The sequence below is a fragment of the Dromaius novaehollandiae genome, chromosome 7 (assembly GCF_036370855.1).
Source record: "Dromaius novaehollandiae isolate bDroNov1 chromosome 7, bDroNov1.hap1, whole genome shotgun sequence".
In the NCBI taxonomy this organism is placed as follows: Eukaryota; Metazoa; Chordata; class Aves; order Casuariiformes; family Dromaiidae; genus Dromaius; species Dromaius novaehollandiae.
The window spans coordinates 17622280-17628299 of NC_088104.1; the positions used below are offsets into that span (position 1 = coordinate 17622280).

The 6020-nt window shown below is 40.4% G+C and overlaps 1 long non-coding RNA gene across 1 annotated transcript; it reads left to right on the plus strand.

The window, feature by feature from the left end:
• Positions 1–2545: 2545 nt before the first annotated feature.
• LOC112980658 (uncharacterized) lies at positions 2546–5754 on the plus strand. The gene is made up of 3 exons (XR_010390092.1): positions 2546–2611; positions 4493–4709; positions 5551–5754. It is a non-coding gene; the product is annotated as an uncharacterized LOC112980658 (long non-coding RNA).
• The last annotated feature ends 266 nt before the right edge of the window (positions 5755–6020 follow it).

Here is a 6020-nt window from a genome sequence, read left to right on the forward strand (position 1 = left end):
TGGAGGAGGGCACCTATAAAGAAGAAGAAAGGTAATGTGACCAACACCTGTTTAATACTTAGTTCTCTCCTTTTCAATGCATATTATGACATGGCTAATACAGGAGAGGGGGGTGATGGGGAGTTGAAGAGTTCAGTAATGTCTAAGGGCATCATGAAAAGTCTGTGGAGGGTACAAGGTAGAAGTCCTCAGTGCCTTAGTCATAATTTCCCAAACAAGTCTTGTCAAGTGGTGGACAGTGAGCTGCTTTCTCTTTTCTTTGCAGGGTATGTCCGTGTTATGACCACCTACTACTACTATAAGACAAGATGATCTGTGTGACCTTCCCCTTAAAGACCTGTCTTCAGAAATTCATTTCTGCATTAGCTTGTTAGTCATCATGCCATCCACTTCCTAAGTGTGGAAAAACAAAATCTAAACAAAAAAATTCAAGGAAAAAAAAAAGGAAAAATAGAAGGAAAAAAGAAAAAAAAAGTGACCAACATAAAAATGAAGTGAAACCAACAAACCGCCAAGATATGTGATGCGCTTCAAGGCCCAGTAAGTCTCCTCCTGTGAAAAAAAGCCACCAATTTGTCAATACACTTGGAAAATGCAGTTCTTGAGTGTGTTTACTTGTTAAAGGTGTCTTTTCTCTGTGTGTGTGTGTGTGTGTGTGCGCGCGCGTGCGCGTGCATGCACGTGCAATCATGCACTCAACAGGGATACCAAGAAAATGAGTTGGTGCACTTTGAATCCCAGCCTGGCACTGCTGCTGGGTGCAGCCTTTTCTGTTAAGAGTGTGAGGACTGCCACACTTAGACCACAGAAAGGTCTGGCCTGTTTTAGCAAGATCTGTTTAGCAACCTGTTTTAAGCAGCAACAAACAGATGTCTGGGGAAGAGTATAAGAAAAGACTGAGCAAACGGTGTTGATTTCCCTGTATTACTCTCCCCGGCCAGACTTCCTGGGTCAGAAGGATATCTATGCATTTTTGATGGATTTTTCGTTCAATGAATTCATCAAATTGGTTTGTGCACCCATGTCTGTTAGCACCCCTAACAACTGTGACTGCAAGTTCCTGACTTCATTTTCCTGCACAGTGCATAGTTATCTCCTGTACATTTTGAGCTTGCCATGTGCAAACAGTGAGGAAGTATTTCTATTTTATGGACTTCTACTGCTTTCTCTGCTCAGTCACGGCCAACATGCTGCACTTAATTAGGCCTACCTTTTGGGTAGCCTTGAAAATGAAACAGTGGGATGAAAATCAATGAGACACCACTTTCTGCCTACAAAAATGTAAACCTCTGTCCTTGCTGTAACATGATTGGCCTTTCTATGAAAGATCCCTTTTTTACACATCAAGGGCACTTCCTTTCATGAAGAGGCCTCCTTCATATACACACTAAAATGCAACACACTAAAAAAGTTAATAAACTCTTGATTTTAAAAGAATGAATCTATACTGTAGTCAAAGGGGATTTTTGCCTAGAGCCACTCTTTGAACAAAATGCCTGAGAACTGCATTGCCATCTTTCGCTGAAGTGTAAGAACATGTACACCGTATTACACTTTTTTTATGATGGCTGTTAAGATTATAAACTAAAAATAAAAAGGTGGTGGTAGGTGGGGAATAAATTTACCCCTGATATATTTCTTTGGCTTAGAGGGGAAAAGGCAAGTGAAGAGTTTGGCCCTTTGGATCAGTTGTACAAGAGGGTGGTTTAGTGGCACAAATCACAAGGGTTAGGCAAATGAAAGAGCCCAGATGCTAGTGAGTTGCCTGTGATTTCATGCCTGTTTCACAGCTGCGTATATTGGAAATCTGTTGACGGCAAGGAAGTGGCTCTTGATTTACAAGCATGTTAGCAGGGAGGTGACTTGCTTCATGTGGATAGAGAACTTAAATATCACTACCCTTGTTTAATAACTGTGGGACACCTCAGGAACACACATTATATTCTGCAGTTTAAAGGACAAAATACAACAAGGTTTGGTGCAGCCTCTGCTCTGATTGTTCATCTGTTCCCTCTTCCCTGCCAGCCTCTCAAATTTGCACTAACAAATAAAGGAAGGATTCTGTGAAGATTCTGCAGCTGAGTCAAGCTGCTTTGCTATTGCAGATAAACCTGTCTCTGCACAACTTGGGGAGCAGTCAAGCTCTCGTTACTGATTAATCTTTCCTTATCCTTAGAAGAGATGGTCAGTATCAGCAGATCTTCTCCAGTGTATTGGGGTTGTTGTGTTAAACTGAGGTCCCTTGGTCTAATTCCACTAAGTGTTCGTGTACTGTGAAATAAACTTTTAGGCAGGACACCATGAAATATTGTAGACATAATTATAAAAAAAAATTTACACTTCATACTGGCTGAATCACATGAGCCAACTACTTTTTTATTTTTAATACTAACATTCACATAGGGAAAGAAGACAGAACCCACTCTTAAAATGTAAAAATTGATATCTGATCATACTCAATCAGTTTTAATACTTGTTACAGAATAGTCTTGTGACTGCAATGAACGCATGTTCATCACATGATCTTGCACTCACATTCAGCCTCATCATTTCTAGCTCTGTGATCAGCAAAAATGCTGCCTTCATTCTCCTCTACCTGACAGATCTCCAAGTAAGTGCCTTCATTCTTTGTTCCATTCTGCCACTCCTTCTCAGGAGAATCTTCCCCCAAACTTCTAGAGACTTTCTTTGTGATCTCTGTGCTGCCTTAAAGCTCTTGCTTTGTTGTCTATATAAAATTCCTTTATGTAGTGATTGATGTATTGTGATCAGTCTTCCATGAATACTCTCACTGCCTTGTGCTCTTCTGAGAGCCCAACTATTTTTTGGAAGCCTTTTTTTTTTTTTCTTTTTTCTTTTTTTTTTTTGCTAATAAAGGGCCTGCCTCAATTCATTCCTTGTCTATACTTAATGTCTGTTTTGGCAACAGCAATGCAAATACAAAGCTAGTAATCACTCAGTACCATTAACTGTTATAAATATACAATTAGTAGATAATTTTTAGTCGTGAATCATTATCATGAGCTCACTGATAAAGATATTAGAAATAATGTACCTCTTATAATCATACCATTTATTTGACCTACAATTAATAAAGATATATTCATTAAGCAACTGTGATCTTCTGGTCACACTGTAAGAGAAAAAACAAGGTCTTTCTCTCCCTTTATCTACAGTTAATATGAAGTCATCTCTATTCTATCCATGCTGTGGTGTAGGCTTTTAGGTTGTAACGAACCATGCCTGCTACATCTTTGACATTAAACACTTGAAACACTCTACTGTTTGAAAAAGTTGGGTTTGTTTTCAGTATTTATTGTTATATTTCATGGTCATATTCTGAGACCTCTGTGCAGGATGGATGATGTTTTACTATGCAAAATGGTGTGATTAAATTATGTATGTATTCTATGCATAAATAGTCAATCAATCTGATTAACATAATGGAAGCCATTTGCAGGACTCACATTTTTTAAACAGATAGTTCTGGAAATCAGACCCAAAGAGCAGACCTGGGAACAGCAACAGCTCTAGACTGCATCCCTCTGTCTATCTAGTTCCAGATTAGTAGTCTGATTTTTTGCTGTGGACTCTGCCCAAACTTCCTTTTGGAAGTGACACATCCTGATGCTGAAAGACCTTTCCAGGGAAGTCTCGGCAGGGAGGAAATGGGAGAATATAACATCTCATAAACTCCCTATGACTCCAGAACAAGGCTCAAAGGCTATCATTACTGTGATACATACTGCTAGCGTCATTTCCAAGAGAGGATCCTAATTTCTTTTGTGCTGGAAGTTTCTAGGGTCAGCTCCATCCTGCTATGTGGTATAAAAATATGTTGGTTGCACAATGGAAGTAACCTCACAGTATTCATGTGTCACTTCATCAAGAGAGCAGAAAAATTATATATACTTGTAGCTACCGGATGGCTTGTTTTTCTTGACATTTAATTCTTACAAGGCAGACATCAGTGCTTTGATAGGAGAAATTTTTGGACTGAAAGCAAAATCATTAATAGAAATCAATTACAAATCTCTGTTTCCTCTCCTTGACACACTTCCCTTTTTCTCTCTTTCTTCTCTAACATTTTTATTTCTTTCATTGTCATGTCACATCAGAGCTGAATATGAGCGCAGAGCCTTGTAGAAGAGCGTTACATGGATGGGCTTTGAACTTCTGAATTTCACTTCTGTTGTGAAGATCATGTACCTTGATTTCTGTGTCTTTATCTTCCCTCTAGCACAATGAAAACCCTGAAATGAAAACCCAGAGATAAATTTTTAGCCTTGAGTTTGAGTTTATGGATTCTGAGATGGGAGGAAAAGCTCTTATTTCACAGTCAAAGGCCAGTCATGAAGCAGTTTCTATTGTGATGGAAATGCAAATGGCCATATATGGTTATTTCCATATATAGCAAAAGTGGCCCTAACACTTTTGCATCACAAACACCCGATAAGCCTGATATGTCATAATTGCTCGCCTCTTGGAATAGGTCACATATGTGTCAGCTCACCATTTGATATAGAGCAAGACCATCCAGCAGAGAAACAAGCAGCTCTGCCATCCTGTTACAGAGATCTTGAAAGCAGAAATGGTGAGACACAAGCAAAATCGCCAGCACCATGGCAGGAGGAGGTCCCAGCGCAGACGACGAGGCAGGAGGCAAGGAAGGAAGCAAGGCAAGAGAAGGAGAAGTGGAAGGACAGGAGGTACAGTCTTTCAGGGCTCAGCAGTGGAAGGACTGTTGCAGGATGAGACTTTCTGAAAAATCCGGGTGGAATTATAGAGGTGCAGGGCTTATCCTGTAACCAGCCTTGAAAACCTCTTTCTAACTCAAGGATGATGCATCTTTGAGGTAAAGAGGGTTTAAGGTCTTGTCTGTTGAGCCAATCTGAACGTTGAAATGATCACATTGTCTGCAAACACAATGACATGCAGGCCATTTTAACTGGCAGGAGGCTGGCGGGCTGTCATATTTAAATCTTTTGTGATAGCTACTCATAGTCAGGTAGGGAATTTGGGGGAATAAGAAAAACAGCCTCACAAAATCACAGCCCCTAGTCACTACCTACCAAGTCATACCAGGTTTTTAGGACAGAGAACTACCTCTGATGATAAAAGAACAATCAGGAGACGTTCATGCTTACACCTATAACCCTGCATAGCATAACTGGTGGTGAAGCAGAGGTTTATAGGGCTTGGTAAGTCCCAGGTGCATTTGTAGACAGGTGTCTAAGATGATGCAAGATAGATCAAATGGATCTTCTTCTGAAAATGCACATATCTGCCTGTTGCCTAAAGAGGTCACCTAGATCACCCAGTTAAGCTGTTAGATGATCACACTTAGGCAAACATAAACCCATAGTAACCCCCTATACCCCACTACATCTTTAGTTCCAGAGATACTTGAGAGCCTTATGTTGTGAAAATCCATCAAGTTAACAGGTTCTGTGAGCATACTGGACAACTAACTCTTGCCATTAGTGACCTGAACAACTTTCTGACCAAGAAGACTTTCTCATCCTAGCTTTTCTATGTTCTCTTCCACAGGGGGCCAGCACTACCATTACAGGAGGCGAGTGATATACTGAGACCCTGACTGCCTTCTCTGCCATATATTACAATGTAGAAACAAGCTCCCACAACACTTGCATGACAAACAACTCTGCTTTCTGTGAAGAGCCTGGCATAACGGTAGCCTGACATAACAACTTACTGTCAATAAACTGGGCTGGATGCCTTTTGTCCTCTGTTTTTTGTGGTCCCCTAGAGTGTACTCCTGGAGACCTTTGTGTTGGGTACACACAAAGATGTCCTGGCTTATTCAGGACTGGGAGGATTTATCAAAAAAACGGGAAGCAAATGGTTAAGACCTGTCTTAGAGTAGTGGTTCAACCACAATCTGAGAAGAAAATGGCCTCCTAGGTTGCTGGGAATTATTTGCTGTCAATCCATTGCTCACCTGACTATTGTGCACGGTATAAATGCCTGAGATTCATTGCTGCTTTGTGGTTCTTGTC